This window comes from Aplidium turbinatum, chromosome 11 (assembly GCF_918807975.1).
Source record: "Aplidium turbinatum chromosome 11, kaAplTurb1.1, whole genome shotgun sequence".
NCBI lineage: Eukaryota > Metazoa > Chordata > Ascidiacea > Aplousobranchia > Polyclinidae > Aplidium > Aplidium turbinatum.
In genome coordinates, this window is record NC_137482.1 from 4,184,236 (window position 1) to 4,204,486 (window position 20,251).

General features: G+C 38.4%; 6 non-coding genes across 6 annotated transcripts; 1 reads left to right on the top strand and 5 right to left on the bottom strand.

The window, feature by feature from the left end:
* Positions 1-3,493: 3,493 nt before the first annotated feature.
* Trnap-cgg (transfer RNA proline (anticodon CGG)) lies at positions 3,494-3,565 on the bottom strand. The gene has a single exon. It is a non-coding gene; the product is annotated as a tRNA-Pro (tRNA).
* A 2,588-nt stretch (positions 3,566-6,153) lies between these two features.
* Positions 6,154-6,225, bottom strand: Trnap-agg (transfer RNA proline (anticodon AGG)). The gene has a single exon. It is a non-coding gene; the product is annotated as a tRNA-Pro (tRNA).
* A 3,703-nt stretch (positions 6,226-9,928) lies between these two features.
* Trnap-agg (transfer RNA proline (anticodon AGG)) lies at positions 9,929-10,000 on the bottom strand. Its single transcript has one exon. It is a non-coding gene; the product is annotated as a tRNA-Pro (tRNA).
* A 1,617-nt stretch (positions 10,001-11,617) lies between these two features.
* Positions 11,618-11,689, bottom strand: Trnap-cgg (transfer RNA proline (anticodon CGG)). Its single transcript has one exon. It is a non-coding gene; the product is annotated as a tRNA-Pro (tRNA).
* A 2,810-nt stretch (positions 11,690-14,499) lies between these two features.
* Positions 14,500-14,571, bottom strand: Trnap-agg (transfer RNA proline (anticodon AGG)). The gene has a single exon. It is a non-coding gene; the product is annotated as a tRNA-Pro (tRNA).
* Positions 14,572-19,990: 5,419 nt separating this feature from the next.
* LOC145780412 (U6 spliceosomal RNA) lies at positions 19,991-20,097 on the top strand. The gene has a single exon (XR_014290642.1). It is a non-coding gene; the product is annotated as a U6 spliceosomal RNA (small nuclear RNA).
* The last annotated feature ends 154 nt before the right edge of the window (positions 20,098-20,251 follow it).

Below are 20,251 nucleotides of genomic sequence, written 5' to 3' on the forward strand. Positions count from 1 at the left end.
CGGTAGGCCACAATGGCTGCCGAAAAAAAAAACGAGTTTTAAGGCCTGAAACTGTGTTGCAAAATGTTGTGGCGTAAATATTATTTTGAGGCAAAAATAAAAGATTATAATCAGGCTAAAAGCGAATAGCAGAAATTGTTATATTGCAAAATGTGCAGTAGCTTACATGATTTTAAAAGGGCACCATTGCCCCTCCTGCCCCTCCATCTGCAGAAAAATTGAGGGCAGGGGGGCATCCGCCCCCCCGCTTCCGGCGCCCCTGATTTTTGCTCACCTCTCGCTTCCAGAAACCACCATTGCAAAATACATTCCCACAAATCACTCACATCCACAGTGGATGCAGCAGCCTTTCTTGGCAGACATGAGTGATGATAATAAACTAAAGAAGGAGCTGATTGACATGCAGATGAATCAGAGTTGTCGGACAAAATTTCGTCAACTTCCGCTTGCTGATTTCTGGTGTGATCAGTTGACAGCATATCCTGCATTGGCACGAGCAGCATTGGAATTGATCCTTCCATTTCCGACTACCTACCTGTGTGAAAAGGCGTTCTCCACCATGCTCCAAATCAAAACAATTGGCCGGAACCGCCTTCAACGTGGGTTGCTCCACGGTGTGAGAGTGGCTTTGACCAACACGAAACCTCGAATAAAAAAATTGGTCACACATAAGCAACAACAGAAATCGCATTGATAGGCTACATGCGTAACTAGTTACCCAACTGGGTAACTAAAGTATGCTTAAGTTTTTCCATGTTCTTTCACTATTCTCGGGTTTTCCTTTGTCTTTTATCACCAATTAATGAGTCAATGACGACAGTAGTTTTGAAGAATAAACAAATTGATCAATTTGTACATCGCTTTTCTTTCAATAGTGCAGGCCAAAGTTTAATGGCGGTGCCGAAATTTTGACATGCTTTTTGATCACTGGCGGTATATTTTGTATTTTTTGTCGCCTAAAAAACTGTACTGTTGTTGAGAGTTGATTCGCTTACATATGGTTATAATTGAATTTCTGTTGGTGAATGAAAGTCAAATACCAAATCCTAAATCAACTTCGTTAAAACAACTGCACAGTTTGTTAAACAACAAGAGACTTCATTACAAAATAGATCGCCAGTAATCTGAAGGCATGTCAAAATTGCAGCCTCTACTAAACTTTTGGTCGGACTTTAGTACCGTAGTCGTATGTCAACGATAGTTAGGGGGTGCTAGACTGTTCAGGCCTGTTTACAGGGGTGCTAGAGTCAGAAAAGGTTAAGAAACGCTGGTCTAAGTGTATGCATCTCGCTAAAGGTGCAACCATTTGATCACAACTACAAGATTGGTAAACTCATCTGAGTCAAAATTTGTGTCACAACATTGTGTGGTATAATTGCATAGCATCACCAAGATCGATAATACGTCATTCTTAGTAGGTCTACGTCTGACCCAGATAAGATGATAATATGGAAAAGGACATAACGTAACAAAATGACATGAGAGTTGCAGACATAACTGCAAATAATGCCGAATTAACAATAAAAGCTAAAGATAAATCTTTGGTAGAGAGTTTGCTTTGTTGATAAAAGGTATTACTATTTTGCACTAAGTTAGTTGAAGGTACGTAAGAGTTTAACTGACCGATAAATGCGTGGTCGAAAATCCTTGTGGCACATATTAGTGGTGCGATACTGACGATCGAGCCCGACCTCATGGGTTAAACACGGTGTCGCCTTCTTATTATTATCAATCGTTGGAAATTTTTGCTACAATCTGCTGCTAAAAAATTCTATGCTCAATGAGGTTTAGAAATAACTAATTTGCAATCAAAAAGCAAGTGGGCTCGTCCGGGATTTGAACCCGGGACCTCTCGCACCCTAAGCGAGAATCATACCCCTAGACCAGGGGTCGGCAAACTGCGGCCCGCGGGCCAAATGCGGCCCGCGGACAAACTTTTTGCGGCCCTCGAACGATCTTACTTTTAGTGCATAAACTAAAGTTTCATCATTATCTACGCATGAATTTATTTTATATCATAACAAAAAGCCCTTTAACATGTGTCCCGACATTACTCGGTAACTCTCATGTACGCTACAAAATCTCTCAAAATTATGGTCTGACGTTACTCAAAATTAAAATGGAAATAATTGAACTTCAATCATCCGACATATTGAAGGCCAAATACGATTCAGTTCCAATTGCCAACTTTTATAAAGAATATGTCCAGAAATCCACCTATCCTCATCTGTATGACAATGCAAAACGTGTAATGTGCATGTTTGGAAGCACATATTGCTGTGAGCAGCTCTTTTCAAAAATGAATTACGCAAAGAATAAACTTCGCACTCGCCGTCAGATCGTGATTTGAATGACGTATTGCAAATATCATCAACAAAGTTGCCAGTTGATTTAAACACCTTGGCCATGACACAGAAACAACATCATCCTTCACATTGATAAATGATAAGTAAATAAAAACAATGCATTGCGTTTTAATACGTGTTTGATAATAAATATGAAACGGCAACAAACACGTCTCATTGTGCAATAGACACAGGAATAGGAGTTGCAAGTGCGCCATGATTTTAAAGATAATGTGGCGATTGTTTATAGGTTGAAATTTATGCGGCCCGCACGGTACCAGAAGTTTGTAGATTTGGCCCAGTAGTACAGAAAGTTTGCCGACCCCTGCCCTAGACCAACAAGCCACATATTAAAACAATAATTGAAAATAATAACCCAGTAAAAATGTACCAATGATGTTGCGCACACAATGCACAGCAGTATCATTTTTGCAACATCAGGTGACCCAAACTAATTCTTAAGTTTTTTTCAAGCAATCTTAGTCGATAACATAAAACTTTTAAAACTGAAGCCTTTGATAATAACAATTTTTAAATCAGATATTTTGTTTAATTAAAAATAATGGGTTTGCATGTTAAAAATAATTCAAAAATATTGTTGATTTGAGTTGTTTGAAACAGCGAATTTTCAAAATTTAAAAACAGCTTTAAAATACAACTCCAAACTTGTGTTATAAATACAGTTTAAATAAACTGATTGATTGGTTATTTTGTTCAACATAAGCCGTTTTACTTGGCTCATTGGTCTAGGCCTAGAAGTATGAATCTCACTTAGGGTGTGAGAGGTCCCGGGTTCAAATCCCGGACGAGCCCTTTTTGATTAGTGCAAGGAGATTAATGAATGCATCAAAATTTTTATCACAACATCATGTCGTATAATTTCACAGCACCACTAAGATCGACGATAAGTCATCTTTGGTAGGTGCAACTTCGATAGTATTACATGGAAAAAGACACAATATAAAAATACTGATATGTAAGGCAATGATCTGGACAACCATGAAGCAACTGTTGCTTTATTATCCAAACCAAAAAAAAATTCTTTCAAGATTAGTTCATTAAAGAAACGAAAAGTTGTCGTTGCGCTAAAAGCGGAGCGGTCTCTTTTCGCTTGAATCAGATCAAACGCTGTTGATCTGATCAAACAAGGGCTCGTCCGGGAATTGAACCCGGGACCTCTCGCACCCGAAACGAGAATCATACCCCTAGACCAACGAGCCGACAAAATCAGCACAAGTTGTACAAAACAACAGAAACTTTCCTTTTTTTTAAATTAGAAGATAATAACTCTACCAAACTGTTCAAAATGCAATGCTCCAGATCAGTCCACAAGCCATCTTGTATTGAAATGCTCAGCAACTAAGCTTCAAGGCGGATACCACACAGCCCACCAATACAACACTGTTCCCATGGATCGGCTAAATAAAAACTGTTTGGACTTATAACAAAAAGGCGTCATTAACATTTAAAATTTGAACCTTTTTTGTTTGCTTTTTTTGCGTTTGCAAACGAAACAATTACTGATTTTGTGACAGCAAAATTATATTGCGCGGTTCAACTTAATTCGTTTTGCGTGACTCGTTGGTCCAGGTGTATGCATCTCGGTAAAGGTGCAACCATTTGTTCAGTAAACCAGCTCAGTGGCCGAGTGGTTTCGCCTTCGGCTCTGGTGCTGGTAGATCTGAGATCGATTCCAGGTCGGGTCAAACCGAAGACTTCAAAAACGGTACCGATTGTGTTCTATCCTGCATAGCGCAGTGAGAATGAGTCGGGTAATAATGTGATAACAGCGTAAACCTGATACAAATTAAAAATGAGCCCTGTCGCTAAAAGACCTTAGCTGTTGTAGAGCGACAATAAATAAAACCATAACATTATTATTATTTGTTCAGTACTACAAGATTGGTAAACTCATCTGAGTCAAAATTTGTGTCACAACATTGTGTGGTATAATTGCATAGCATCACCAAGATCGATAATACGTCATTCTAAGTAGGTCTACGTCTGACCTCGATAAGATGATATGGAAAAGGACATAACATAACAAAATGACATGCAGACATGACTGCAAATAATGCCGAATTAACAATAAAAGCTAAAGACAAATCTTTGGTAGAGAGTTTGCTTTGTTGATAAAAGGTATTACTATTTTGCACTAAGTTAGTTGAAGGTACGTAAGAGTTAAACTGACCGGTAAAGGCGGTGGTCGAAAATCCTTGTGGCATAAATTAGTGGTGCGATACTGACGATCCCGGCCTCATGGGTTAAACACGGTGTCGCCTTGTTATTATTATAACAATCGCTGGAAATTTTTGCTACAATCGGCTGCTAAAAAATTCCATGCTCAATGAGGTTTACGAATAGCTGATTTGCAATCAAAGAGCAAGTGGGCTCGTCCGGGATTTGAACCCGGGACCTCTCGCACCCTAAGCGAGAATCATACCTCTAGACCAGGGGTCACCAACTGGCGGCCCGCTAAGCTGTTATGTGCGGCCCGCGGAAGGTATCAGCGTACAAGTATAACCAAAAATGCGTTTCTTTAAGACAGAGCATGAAGGCAAAAAATACTTTCCGGGAAGCATATTTTCGCTTTGCACACGATTCCACCGACCGACCAATCAGATTGTAGTGCTTGGTGGGGGTCGCTTAAAGTTATTCCAATGCGATGTCCAGCCACACTGTCCCAGTGGTTGATAAAAACGTTTGTTTTCGAATTTCGAAATTGTCTGTGAGCATAGGGTTGCTTATTTTAAGTTTGTAAATGTTATGTAAACGCTAGTGTGCGTTTCACCGTTATTGTGTTTCACGAGCAGTGTTCCTTTATGCAAGTTTTCGTTGGCAAAATAGGTCGGTGTGCCAACTCAATTTATAATAAATTGGCAAAATATTATATATAAATTTAAGGACTTTTTCTGGCTGTATTATGAAAGTATTTAGCTTAGTACTGCAAAATGTTGTTAATCAACAATTATTGCCATGCTGATAAGCACCGCAAGTGACAGTTGTCTAATAATCAAAGAAAGACGGTTTTATAGACTCTCACAAAAAGAATGAAAAACCAACTCATTGCTTTTTTAGAGGGAAGACTGTTCATGAGTTACGATAGAAACGTTTTTTCGTTGATTTCCACAAGCGTTTGTTTCATGGTGCCTGATTTCTTTTCCCTGTTATTGGAGCCTATTTATCGCTGATATGTTTGCAGGTCACTATTGTTGCCTGTATTGCGATGTGTCAAACATTTCCTTGTTCACTGAAGCTGTTAATTGCAAGATATCTTTTGTGAAGCGAAGTGACAACACCACTCTTGTTTGGCGATGAATATTCTGTTGAAACCACTCGCCTCGCTATAAGTGCACAAAGCAAGTGGCCTCGTTTATTAGGCATTGTTAAAAAAATCAAAAGTGTTATAAAGGGAGCTTGGCCTGGCAGTAGCGTTGTTCGATTAATTTTGTTGCTGCGGTATTCTAACATAAATATGAACAACATGTAACGCTGGATACTGGGTATACGAAATGTGTTTTTTTCTAGCATAAAAGTCAACCTACCTAACATTCTATTAGTGCGGCCCGCCACAGCTCTCCTTAGTGCTAAAGTGGCCCGCATGCAAAAAAAGGTTGGTGACCCCTGCCCTAGACCAACGAGCCACATATTAGGTCGTTGATTGTAAATAATAATCGAGTAAAAATGTACCAATGATGCTGCCCGAGACAGCAAAATCCGTCGATTTTACATTTATTCAAAGTCTGCCGACGTTGAACATTGTAAAAATAACGGATTTTGTTGTCTGGGTCCTTGCACTGATCAAAAAGGGCTCGTCCGGGATTTGAACCCGGGACCTCTCGCACCCTAAGCGAGAATCATACCCCTAGACCAACGAGCCACGTCAAACGCCTTAAGTTAACCTGTTAAGTGCGTATGACGACAATTGTCGTCCGAGACAGTCGCTCTTGCTGTGCGTAAGACGACAATTGTCGTTTTCGTGATCGCAGCTATTCATGGTACTTTTAATTTCGCTTTCCTCTATTCGCTTTGTCTGGAAAGCGCAATTATGACGTGTGAAGAAACATAGATGCATTGTTTACATTACAATAACGATTGCAGCCTGACGGAAATCATTAATCCCTAAATCACTCTATTACAATATTTTATTACTATCTTATTACAATATGTGGTAGCTTCTGCACTCACCTACAATATAACCATAATTGCAAGAATAAAAAGATTTCATCCTACACGTGTTTTTTTTTTTTTTGAAATGGCTTCCTTCCAGTGTATAAAATTCGAACCACATCATGCGCGTTCAGTTAGTGTGAAGTCATTTTTATGTAATGTTGCAAGCAGTTTCACAAATTTTTGTTGTGTTTGAAAACATATTTTGTAACATATAGTGAACAAAACAATAGGGTTTTGTGTTGCTGCTAATATTAGAACAAGCGTCAGAAAATGATACAGTTTGAATATTTCCAAACTAAACTTCACTTGAGAGTAATGCAACTACACCAGAAAACAATAGTCCTGCTGGAGACTTCTCCGCAATAGTTGATGAAAAAGTAAAGCAATAGACACAAAAGGAAATTAAACAAAAGCGTATTGTGCTGCGTCATGGGGGTTCCCCAATATCCTAGCAAGCAATAATAATGCAACGAAAAATACTGCGAGTGATCAAATTAAATACGCACAGTAAGGAGAGTTTCGAAAATTTAATTACGCACTTAACAGGTTAAACAAAATAACACAAGTTTGCTGTTATATTTCAACGTTTTTTTGAATTTTGAAAATTTGCTGTTTCAAACATCTCAAATCAACAATATTTTTGTACTATTTTTAATGTGCAAACCTATTATGCTTAATTAAACAAAATATCTGATTTAAAGTGGTTATTATAAAAGGTTTCAGTTTTTAAAGTTCTATGTTATCGACTAAGATTGCTGTGGAATGGAAAATGCCATCACAGAATAGAAGACTGTTGGCCACCAACTCTCGCAGTACGGGGAACAGGAGACGTTATATCGTAGACATGAAGACAGACACAAAACATAAAAAACGCAATTTTGAGATCCCCTGTATGAGGAGCATCATATTATGGTTTTGTTATATTTACCCATGAGAACAACATTAGCCTACTTTTGAGCAATTCTAAAAGGGAATGCGAGAACTGGTTAGTGATTTCAAAATGGTGCCAACAAGGAAAAAGATTAGAACCACTGGTTCAGAGCAAGCATTGAGAAAACTAGCCTACGGCCTTTGAGTCAAATCTCGCCCGTTGGGTCTTCTAATCTGGCCTACCAGATGCTGTTGAGGCTATAAATTACTGTATCAAACCAATCCATTTTTTGTCTGAGTTTGTTGTATATTGTTAACCCCACGCCTCCACACGACAAATGAAATCCATACACAATCAATCTGTTGTAACAACTTTGGTTCTGTTTCATAGCAGCTAAGGAATGTTGAATATTTGTTCGTAAATTTTCAAGAGGAAACGATCTGTTTAAGTTGCTTATAGGTATCAAGTCTAAAAACTTATACGTGTTATTGCAGATTCGGTCTCCTTCAACAAAAAGGTGTTTTAAGCTAATAGTCATATTGTTGCTAGCTATGCAAAATATTACGCTACAGGATTTTTTTTTTCAAGATTAGAGTAGTTCTTAATGAAACAAAAATTCGTCGTTGCGCTAAAAGCGGAGCGGACAAATAAACTCTTTTAGATCAAACACTGTTGATGCGATCGAAAAGGGGCTCGTCCGGGAATTGAACCCGGGACCTCTCGCACCCGAAGCGAGAATCAAACCCCTAGACCAGCGGTTCTTAACCTTTTTTTCCCCAGCGCCCCTTTTCAGAGATTTCCATAGTCTGGCGCCCACCATAATATAAGGGCTGTAGCCTACTAATGACATTTTCTTCCAAGACTATAAGGCTAGCCTACAGCCAGTAGTAATTAGTTATTAGTTAGTAAGAAAAAACTAGTTTAAGCCGATGTTAGTTTTAATACTAAAAAATCAGCATAGATGTGCCTTAAGGCTCTTAACTTAAAAGTCTTAAGGCACATCTCTGCTGATTTTTTAGTAGTTAGTAAGAGTTACACTAATAACCATTATTGACTGACTATTATTATGACCAGTCCTTATGGTTTGCTTGCACTGCCTGCCCGCTGTCCCTGCCAAAAGCTGACCACAAAATGCCATTTACTTACTACAAGGAAAGGGAAACAATGCCCATTATCAACAACAAAGGCCATGCACAACACCATCCGACGTCCACGCTTGTCGGATGGTGTTGTGCATTGTGCTGTATAGGCCAACATAGAATGCTCTGAGAGAGAATCACTACTTCCCTTGTTAAACACAATCTCTATACTGTATATAGCTCCTCATCCTCGGTGGATTCTCGTACCCCCAGCAGAACTACTAAAGCAAATTTGCAGTGAGGAAAATATCGTTACACCTTCTGAATGTAGCGCCCCCTATAACGCCCCCTGAATATTTCCGCCCCTCTAAAAGTTAACAGCGCCCACTAGGGGGCGGTAGCGCCCAGGTTAAGAACCACTGCCCTAGACCAACGAGCCGACAAAATCAGCACAAGTTGTACAAAACAACAGAAACTTTCCTTTTTTTTAAATTAGAAGATAATACCTCTACGAAACTGTTCAAAATGCAATGCTCCAGATCAATCCACAAACCATCTTGTATTGCAATGCCCAGCAACCAAGCTTCAAGGGGGATACCACATACCACATAGCCCACCAATGCAACACGTCCTCATGGATTGGCTAAATAAAAACTGCTTGGACTTGTAACAAAATGGCGTCATGCAAAACAACATTTAAAATTTTAACGTTTTTTTTGTTTGCTTTTTTTGCGTTTGCAAACAAAACAATTGCTGATTTTGTGACAGCAAAATTATACTACTTGGTTCAAATTAATTCGCTTTATGTGACTCGTTGGTCTAGGTGTAGGCCTATGCGTTTCGCCAAAGGTGCAACCATTTGATCATAACTACAAGATTGGTAAATTCATTTGAGTCGAAATTTTATCACAACATTGTGTGGTATAATTGCATAGCATCACCAAGATCGACAATACGTCATTCTTAGTAGGTCTACGTCTGACCTCGATAAGATGATATGGAAAAGGACATAACATAACAAAATGATATGCAAACATCAAAGTAAATTACGAGACTGAAAATAATGCCGAATTAACAATAAAAGCTAAATATATAACAAAATAGAGGAACTTGATGAGAGGTCACAGGCTCACAGCTGATCAAGTATGGTTAATCCGTGAGGATGGAAAAGTTCCTCCTGGCTATCAGCACAAGGCTGAGTACTAGTTCTAGTAAATGGTACTGCTATTTTGCACTAGTAAAAGGTACGTAAGAGTTAAACTGACCGTTAAAGGCGGTGGTTGAAAATGCTTGTGGCATAAATTAATGGTGCGATACTGACGAGCCCGGCCTCATTGGTTAAACACAGTGTCGCCTTCTTATTATTAACAATCGCTGGAAATTATTGATGCAATCGGCTGCTAAAAATTTTTCTACTCAATGAGGTTTACGAATAACTGATTTGCAATCAAAAACCAAGTGGGCTCGTCCGGGATTTGAACCCGGGACCTCTCGCACCCTAAGCGAGAATCATACCCCTAGACCAACGAGCCACGTGAAACGCCTCAAGTTAAACAAAATATCACAAGTTTGCTGTTGTATTTTAACATTTTTTTGAATTTTGATGATTTGCTCTTTCAAACTTCTCAAACCAACAATATTTTTATACTATTTTTAATGTGCAAACCTATTATGTTTAATTAAACATAATATCTGATTTAAAGTGGTTCTTATAAAAGGTTTAAAAGTTCTATGTTATCGACTAAGATTGCTGTGGAATAGAGAATGCCATCACAGAATAGAAGACTGTTGGCCACCAACCCTCGCAGTACGGGGAACAGGAGACGTTAAATCGTAGACATGAAGACAGACACAAAACATGAAAAAAGCAATTTTGAGATCCCCGTATGAGGAGCATCATATTATGGTTTTTGTTATATTTACCCATGAGAACAACATTAGCCTACTTTTGAGCAATTCTAAAAGGGGGTGCGAGAACTGGTCAGTGATTTCAAAATGGTGCCAACAAGGAAAAAGGTTAAAGGGCGGGGAAACCCAAATTACCTTTGCGAGTTTTTTGTTTCAGCGTGATGTCATTGTGTACAACATGCGCTTTAGCTAGAAAAAAATCCAAACTTTGTTGCCCTCGTCTCGCTAAGGCCGCTTTTGTTTGATACCTGTTTGCGAGGTCTCGTTGCGCATCAAGCTGTGATTCTGTTCGCTGTGAAGTCACAAGGTACATATAGTTGTGGCCAAAAGTTTAAGACCAGACTTGATTTATGACGATTTTTGCATTCCTTCAAAATACTGCATCAGATATAAGATGATGCATAAAGATGATGCAACTGAAACAATATATGATGCAGTATTTTGAAGGAATGCAAAAATCGTCATAAATCAAGTCTGGTCTTAAACTTTTGGCCACAACTATATGTACCTTGTGAAGTCACAGCGAACAGAATCACAGCTTGATGCGCGCGAGACCTCGCAAACGGGTATGAAACAAAAGCGGCCTTAGCGAGACGAGGGCAACAAAATTTGGATTTTTTTTTGTTGCTAAAACGCATGTTGTACACAATGACATCACGCCGAAACAAAAAACTCGCAAAAAGTTAATTTGGGTTTCCCTGCCCACCACTGGTTCAGAGCAAGCGTTGAGTAAACTACGGCTTTTGGGTCAAATCCCGCTCGTTGGGTCTTCTAAATCTGGCCTACCAGATGCTGTTGAGGCTATAAATTACTGCATCAAACCAATCCATTTTTTGTCTGAGTTTGTTGTATATTGTTGACCCCACGCCTCCACACGACAAATGAAATCCATACACAACCAATCTGTTGTAACAACTTTGGTTCTGTTTCGTAGCAGCTAAGGAATGTTGAATATTTGTTCGTAAATTTTCAAGAGGAAACGATCTGTGTAAGTTGCTAAGGTATCAAGTCTAAAAAGTTATACATAGCATTGCAGATTCGGTCTTCTTCAAAGAAAAGGTGTTTTAATCTAATAGTTATATTGTTGATAGCTATGCAAAATATTACGTTACAGGAAATTTTTTTCAAGATTAGAGTAGTTCATTAATGAAACAAAAATTCGTCGTTGCGCTAAAAGCAGAGGGAACAAATAAACTTTTTACGCTGGAGTTAGATCAAACACTGTTGATGTGATCGAAAAGGGGATCGTCCGGGAATTGAACCCGGGATCTCTCGCACCCGAAGCGAGAATCATACCCCTAGACCAACGAGCCGACAAAATATGCACAAGTTGTACAAAACAACAAAAACTTTCCTTTTTTAAATTGTGAGATGATAACTCAACCAAACGAAAGGCACTTTAATATGCAGATATCCAATCCATGGACTTCTGTCCAATCCAACCACGAACCAATCAGATGCTACGTTGTCTGTCCAATTGTGACCATTCCAGCATTCAGCCAGAGAATTAATTCTTACTTCGAACTTTGTTTGTCTGATTACAAAATAAAAAAGAGCTATACCAGTGGTGGGAATCAAACCCACGTCAAATGACTACCACCGCCCTAACCCAATGCGCCAAGTCAACCGATGGCAAAGCATTGATTTAATTTAGCTAGAATTTGCGTTTTTCCTTTATTCTTCCTAAACGCAACCTTGATGACGTCATGAACAGCGTAGCTTCTGATTGGTTCGTGGTTTATTAGAAATCTGCTTGTTAAAGTGCCTACCCAACCAAACGGTAGGCACTTTAACACTACCCACTTGTCGAAAAGGTACGCAATCATGCGTGATGTATAATGACATCACTGGTATTTCAGTCACAATTTTCCTTATTAACTCCATTGATTGCAGTCATTAAAATTCTTCTTGCACTCAGTTCAGTTGCAGAAGAAAAGATAGTATTAGCAGAACGTGGGAATCGAATCCACGCAATCGAAATTACTACTCCTTTGCCCTAACCCATTCGGCCACGCAGGTTGTGGAGATGCATTCAGTTAAATTTCTTTGTATCAAAGTTTTTCGATAAACACGACCAGATAATCACGTGTTGAGTCACATGACTGAAGTCAGCTGATTTGGGTGTACGTCACGCATGATTGCGTTATGGAATTCGGACAGTGTACAACGTTAAAGTGCCTACCGTTCAAAACGCAATGCTCCAAATCAGTTCACAGATCATCTTGTATTGAAATGCCCAGCAGCAAAGCTTCAAGGAGGATACCTCACAACCCACCAATGCAACAACGTCCTCGTGGATTGGCTAAATAAAAACTGCTTGGACTTGTAACAAGATAAACATAATTTGAACGTTTTTTTGTTTGCTTTTTTTGCGTTCGCAACCGCAACAATTGCTGATTTTGTGACAGCAAAATTATACTGCGTGGTTCAACTTAATTCGTTTTATGTGACTCGTTGGTCTTATGCATCTCGGTAAAGGTGCAACCATTTGATCACACCTACAAAATTGGTAAACTCATCTGAGTCAAAATTTTATCACAACATTGTGTGGTATAATTGCATAGCATCACCAAGATCGACAATACGTCATTCTTAGTAGATCTACGTCTGACCTCAATAAGATGATATGGAAAAGAACATAACATAACAAAATGACATGCAGACATCAAAGAAAATTACGAGACGGAAAATAATGCCGAATTAACAATAAAAGCTAAATATATAACAAAGTAGAGGAACTTGATGAGAGGTCACAGGCTCACAGCTGATCAAGTATGGTTAATTAATCGTGAAGAAGGAAGAGTTCCTCCTAGCTATCAGCACAAGGCTGAGTACTAGTTCTAGTAAATGGTACTGCTATTTCGCACTAGTAAAAGGTACGTAAGGGTTAAACTGACCGGTAAAGGCGGTAGTTGAAAATCCTTGTGGCACAAATTAGTGGTACGATACTGACGAGCCAAGATAATAATTCTACCAAACTGTTCAAAACGCAATGCTCCAAATCAGTCCACAAACCATCTGGTATTGCAATGCCCAGCAGCCAAGCTTCAAGGAGGATACCACACAACCCACCAATGCAACAACGTCCTCGTGGATTGGCTAAATAAAAACTGCTTGGACTTGTAACAAGATAAACATAATTTGAACGTTTTTTTGTTTGCTTTTTTTGCGTTTGCAAACGAAACAATTGCTGATTTTGTGACAGCAAAATTATACTGCGTGGTTTAAATTAATTCGTTTTATGTGACTCGTTGGTCTTATGCATCTCGGTAAAGGTGCAACCATTTGATCACACCTACAAAATTGGTAAACTCATCTGAGTCAAAACTTTATCACAACATTGTGTGGTATAATTTCACAGCATCACCAAGATCGACATACGTCATTCTTAGTAGATCTACGTCTGACCTCAATAAGATGATATGGAAAAGGACATAACATAACAAAATGACATGCAGACATCAAAGAAAATTACGAGACTGAAAATAATGCCGAATTAACAATAAAAGCTAAATATATAACAAAATAGAGGAACTTGATGAGAGGTCACAGGCTCACAGCTGATCAAGTATGGTTAATTAATCCGTGAAGAAGGAAGAGTTCCTCCTGGCTATCAGCACAAGGCTGAGTACTAGTTCTAGTAAATGGTACTGCTATTTTGCACTAGTAAAAGGTACGTAAGGGTTAAACTGACCGGTAAAGGCGGTAGTTGAAAATCCTTGTGGCATAAATTAGTGGTACGAGCCCGGCCTCATGGGTTAAACACAGTGTCGCCTTCTTATTATTATCAATCGCTGGAAATTTTTGCTGCAATCGGCTGCTAAAAAATTTTTTTACTCAATGAAGTTTACGAATAACTGATTTGCAATCAAAAACCAAGTGGGCTCGTCTAGGATTTAAAGCCGGGACTTCTCGCGCCCTAAGCGAGAATCATACCCCCAGACCTAGACCAACGAGTCACATATTAGGTCATTGATTATAAATAATAATCGAGTAAAAATGTACCAATGATGCTGCCCGAGACAGCAAAATCCGTCGATTTTACATTGATTCAAAGTCTGCCGACGTTGAACATTGTAAATATAACGGATTTTGTTGTCTGGGTCGTTGCACTGATCAAAAAGGGCTCGTCCGGGATTTGAACCCGGGACCTCTCGCACCCTAAGCGAGAATCATACCCCTAGACCAACGAGCCACGTGAAACGCCTTGAGTTAAACAAAATAACACAAGTTTGCTGTTGTATTTTAACGTTTTTTTGAATTTTGAAAATTTGCTCTTTCAAACTTCTCAAATCAACAATATTTTTGTACTACTTTTAATGTGCAAACCTATTATGCTTAATTAAACAAAATATCTGATTTAAAGTGGTTATTATAACTGAACAACCAGCTACACTGTTACTAACTGATCCTGCTAAACAGTCATATTCCAATGTAGTGAAAAGACACAACTCCATGATTACAGTGGATAATCATCCTAAGTATCCCCACAAGATTACCTCTGATAAAGTCCAAACTGAATCTAATGTCAGAAAGGATAATTGGGTTACAGTCAAGAAAAGACGGCGCAAGCCCCGTCTGGGCCAGCTTGATTCCTCATCAAGTTTAAAAGCCATACACATGCCTGTACACATCTTTGTATCAAGGCTTCAGCCAGACACAACTTCAGAAACCATCACATCTTTTGCATCGAAGCAATTTCCTGAAGCCACTGATATAAGCTGCATGAAGTTGCAAACAAAATTTGATCACTACTGTTCTTTTAAAGTTTCTGTCTCAGGAATTCCAATGAAAACATGTCTGGATACTGCCAACTGGCCTACTGGTATCTTGGTAAAACGTTTCTTCAATGCTTCTAAGAATTTTAGGATAGAGCCTACAACCACACAAACTCCTGATGGAAGGTAACAATAAAGAACAATTAAAGGCTGTCTCATACAACTGCAGAGGTGTGGCATCATCTCTGCATGATGTTCAGTTACTATGCAAGGATTATGATATCATACTGCTGCAGGAAACCTGGTTGGCTAAGCAAAACCTGGCCTTCCTTTCTACAATTAGCAAAAATCACTATGCATATGGTTATTCTGCAATGGACTTTTCTGATAAGATGAATACAGGTAGACCTTATGGTGGCACTGCCATCCTATGGAGTAAAAGTATTCCTGCTTCTGTATTTCAAAGTGATGATTCATCTATTATTGGCCTTAAAGTTGCAATAGGGGAAGCAGACATGGTCCTTATAAATGTCTATCTACCTTACTGCTGTGATAACAATGAAGACAAATATTTAGAATACTTGGGTAAATTAGAAAGTATGCTTTTTGACTGCCCAAGCAACAACACTTGTATCCTAGGTGACTTTAATGCAAGTGACAAAAATATGTTTGGAAGCATGTTCAAAAGCTTCTGTGCAGACCAGGACCTGATTATTTCTGACATGGCCCTGTTACCTGCTGAATCATTTACCTACATCAGTGATGCTCATGGGACATGTAGCTGGATTGACCATTGTGTCACTTCCACCGCTCTACACCAATCCATCTGTAAGATAGAAGTTCTCAATGACTATATTATATCTGACCATCGACCCTTATCGGTTAATTTCAACTGTAAGTCGCTTCCAAAATTGGATTTCATTGATCCCAAATATACCAATTCAAATACTTTCTCTTGGAAAGCAGCATCTCAGCTGCAATTAGAACGCTATGCTCAAGAAACCAAACACAGGTTAGCTCATATTTCTTTGCAAGCTGATTCTGTCATATGTCAAAACTCTCTCTGCTGTGATAAATCTCATTTAAAGGAGATTGACAAGTTTTATGACAGTATCGTGGAGGTCCTCCTAGATGTCTCAAGAAAAGTTCTTTTAGTTAAAAACAAGAAAATATCTACTTATTCAACTCCTGGTTGGAACAATACTGTCAAGTCACTCCACAAGCAAGCCAGAGCTAAGTACCTGGACTGGGTTGAAGGTGGCAAACCTAAAACTGGCAGCATACACAAGGCCATGTCTGCTACTCGTAAAATATTCAAATCTTCTCTACGAAAGTGCAAAAGTAACAGAGATCAGCATGAAGCAGATGCCATTGCCAAAGCATTTCATGCAGACTCCTCGTTTAAAACATTTTGGGATAAAATTAGACAGTCTGGATCACAAAGATGTTCATTACCTACCTCTGTCGGAAGTGCTGTTGGAAGTAAAAACATTTCGATCATGTGGATGTGTCACTTTAATAAATTGCTAAACTCGACTGGTAAAAAAGTTGTCAATGAAGAATTTGTTTCATCGCACTTAAATGATATACATGGCTATCACAATACTAAACAATTTCTGACCTCTGCCGACACAGTTTCTTCTTTGCTTCATAAATTGCCATTAAATTGCTCTGTTGGTTGTGATAAAATATCTTCTGAGCACATTGCTTATGCAGATTCCCGTATCAGTGTATATCTTTCATCATTTTTTAATATGTGCCTTGTTCATGGGTATGTGCCAAATGCTTGTCTTAAAACTGAATTAGTTCCCATTGTTAAAAACAAATCTGGTGACGTTAGAGACATCGCAAACTACAGACCTATTGCTCTTGCTACTGTCATTTCTAAACTATTTGAACATGTTGTACTTTTTTTTATTAATGACTATCTCACAACAAACGATAATCAATTTGGCTTTAAACCTAAGCATAGCACAGATATGTGCATTTTTGTACTTAAGCAAGCTGTGTCTTACTACAGAAAACGTGGAAGTCCTGTTTTTTCTGTATTCTTAGATTCTTCGAAAGCATTTGATAGGGTAAACCACAACCTCCTATTCAAGAAACTAATTCAACGAGGAGTGCCAATGTGCCTTGTTCGTCTAGTAGTTTATTGGTATACCCATCAGCGGATGTACATACGCTGGGGTTGTCATTACTCACAGTCTTTTTCTGTCAGCAATGGTGTCAAACAGGGTGGTATTCTCAGTCCTTACTTATTTGCCGTGTATATGGATGATCTATCGACTGTGTTAAGCAAAACCAAGGCAGGCTGTTACATAGGTAATACACTTGTTAATCATCTCATGTTTGCTGATGATATTTGTTGTATTTCTCCAAGTGTTCATGGTCTGCAGAGTATCTTGAATGTGTGTGAAGATTATGCGCTTTCTAACGATGTCATTTTTAACTGCAAAAAGTCATTTGCTATGTACTTCCAAACAAAACACTTAAAGTTAAATATGAATCCAATTGTACGGCTCAATGGAAGTGAGATCAAATTCGTAGACAGTGTCAAATATTTGGGTGTTTTTCTTGACACGGCAATGTGTGACGACAAGGATATAAATCGACAAGTGCGATCAATCTACTGTTCTGCCAACAAATTAAAATCCAAATTTTACAAGTGCTCCAGTGATATTAAAAATGTTCTATTCCGTTCTTATTGTACTCCAATGTATGCATGTCATCTGTGGGAAAATTATCATCAACGTGACATTAATCGTCTGCGTGTTGCCTTCAATAATGCGTTTAGAATTATACATAATTTGCCTAAACACTATAGCGTACGTGAACATCAAGTCTTGTGTAACATCATAACATTTGATGCATTACTTCGTAAATATGTTTTTTCTTTTGTTGGAAGATGCGAAGTATCGTCTAACTCTATTGTTGCCTCCCTGATGAGGTCTGATTGCCATCATATATCAAATTACCGTCTTCATTATAATAATTCTATGTATGCTATTAACTAGTTTTGATGGCTGCCATGTCATCTGATTGTTTTTATCGTTCTCAATACTTTCAGTTCTTCTAACTTGTAACGCTACCGTACCATTGTCTGTAAACTTGTAACAGTAGATAGCCTATTTATTGAGATTTTGTGCATTTGCAGTTTGTGCATTATTTTGTTATTTTTAGATGTTATTTCGTTGTTGTTGTTCGTTATTTGTGCATTTGCAGTTTGTGTATTATTTTGTTGTTTTGTTTTGGATATGGACAGCTTTGTCTGATGCAAATAAATTATTATTATTATTATAAAAGGTTTCAGTTTTAAAAGTTATATGTTATCGACTAAGATTGCTGTGGAATAGAGAATGCCATCACAGAATAGAAAGCTGTTGGCCACCAACTCTCGCAGTACGGGGAACAGGAGACGTTATATCGTAGACATGAAGACAGACACAAAACATAAAAAACGCAATTTTGAGATCCCCTGTATGAGGAGAATCATATTATAGTTTTGTTATTTATCCATGAGAACAACATTACTTTTGAGTAATTCTAAAAGGAGGTGCGAGAACTGGTTAGTGATTTCAAAATGGTGCCAACAAGGAAAAAGGTTAAGAACCACTGGTTCAGAGCAAGCATTGAGTAAACTACGGCTTTTTGGTCAAATCCCGCTCGTTGGGTCTTCTAATCTGGCCTACCAGATGCTGTTGAGGCTATAAATTACTGTATCAAACCAATCCATTCTTTGTCTGAGTTTGTTGTATATTGTTAACCCCACGCCTCCACACGACAAATGACATCCATACACAACCAATCTGTTGTAACAACTTTGGTTCTGTTTTGAAGCAGCTAAGGAATGTTGAATATTTGTTCGTAAATTGTCAAGAGGAAACGTTCTGTTTAAGTCGCTTAGGCATCAAGTCTAAAAAGTTATACGTGGTTTTGCAGATTCGGTCTCCTTCAAAGAAAAATGTGTTTTGAGCCAATAGTCATATTGTTGCTAGCTATGCAAAATATTACGCTGCAGGAATTTTTTTTTTTCAATATTAGAGTAGTTCATCAAAGAAACAAAATTCGTCGTTGCGCTAAAAGCGGAGCGGACAAATAAACTCTTTTCGTTGGAGTCAAGTGAAATGCTGTTGATATGATCAAAAAAGGGCTCGTCCGGGAATTGAACCCGGGACCTCTCGCACCCGAAACGAGAATCCTACTCCTAGACCAGGGGTCACCAACCTTTTTTGCATGCGAGCCACATTGGCACTAAGGAGAACTGTGGCGGGCCGCACTAATAAAATTTTAAGTAGGTTGACTCTTATGCTAGAAAAGAACGCATTTCGTACCCAGTATTCAGCGTTACATGTTGTTCATATGTATGTTAGAATACCGCAGCAACAAAATTAATCGAACAACGCTACTGCCAGGCCAAGCTCCTTTTACAACACTTTTGGCTTTTTTAACAATGCCTAATAAACGAGGCCACTTGTTTTGCGCACTTATAGCGAGGCGAGTTGTTTCATCAGAATATTCATCGCCAAGCAAGATTGGTGTTGTCACTTCGCTTCACAAATGATATCTTGCAATTAACAATTTCAGTAAACAAGGAAATGTTTGACACATCGCAATACAGGCAACAATAGTGACCTGTAAACATATCAGCGAAAATTACGCTCCAATAACAGGAAAAAGACACCAGGCACCATGAAACAAACGCTTGTGGAAATCACCCAAAAATCGTAATTCTATCGTAATTCATGAACACTCTTCCCTCTAAAAAAGCAATGAGTTGGTTTTTCATCCTTTTTGTGAGAGTCTATAAAACCGTCTTTCTTTTATTATAGACAACTGTCACTTGCGGTGCTGATCAGAGTGGCAAGAATTTGTTGATTAACAACATTTTGCAGTAGACTACTTGCTTCGACAGTACATATACTAAAATTGGAACGATGCAGAGAAGATCAGCATGGTCCCTGCGCAAGGGTGACACGCAAAATCGTGAAGCGTTCCATATTTCTTTAAAAAAAACATTTTGCAGTACTAAGCTAAATATTTTCATAATACAATTAGAAAAAGTCTTTAAATTTATATATAATATTTTGCCAATTTATTATAAATTGAGTTGGCACACCGACCTATTTTGCCAACAAAAACTTGCATAAAAAGAACACT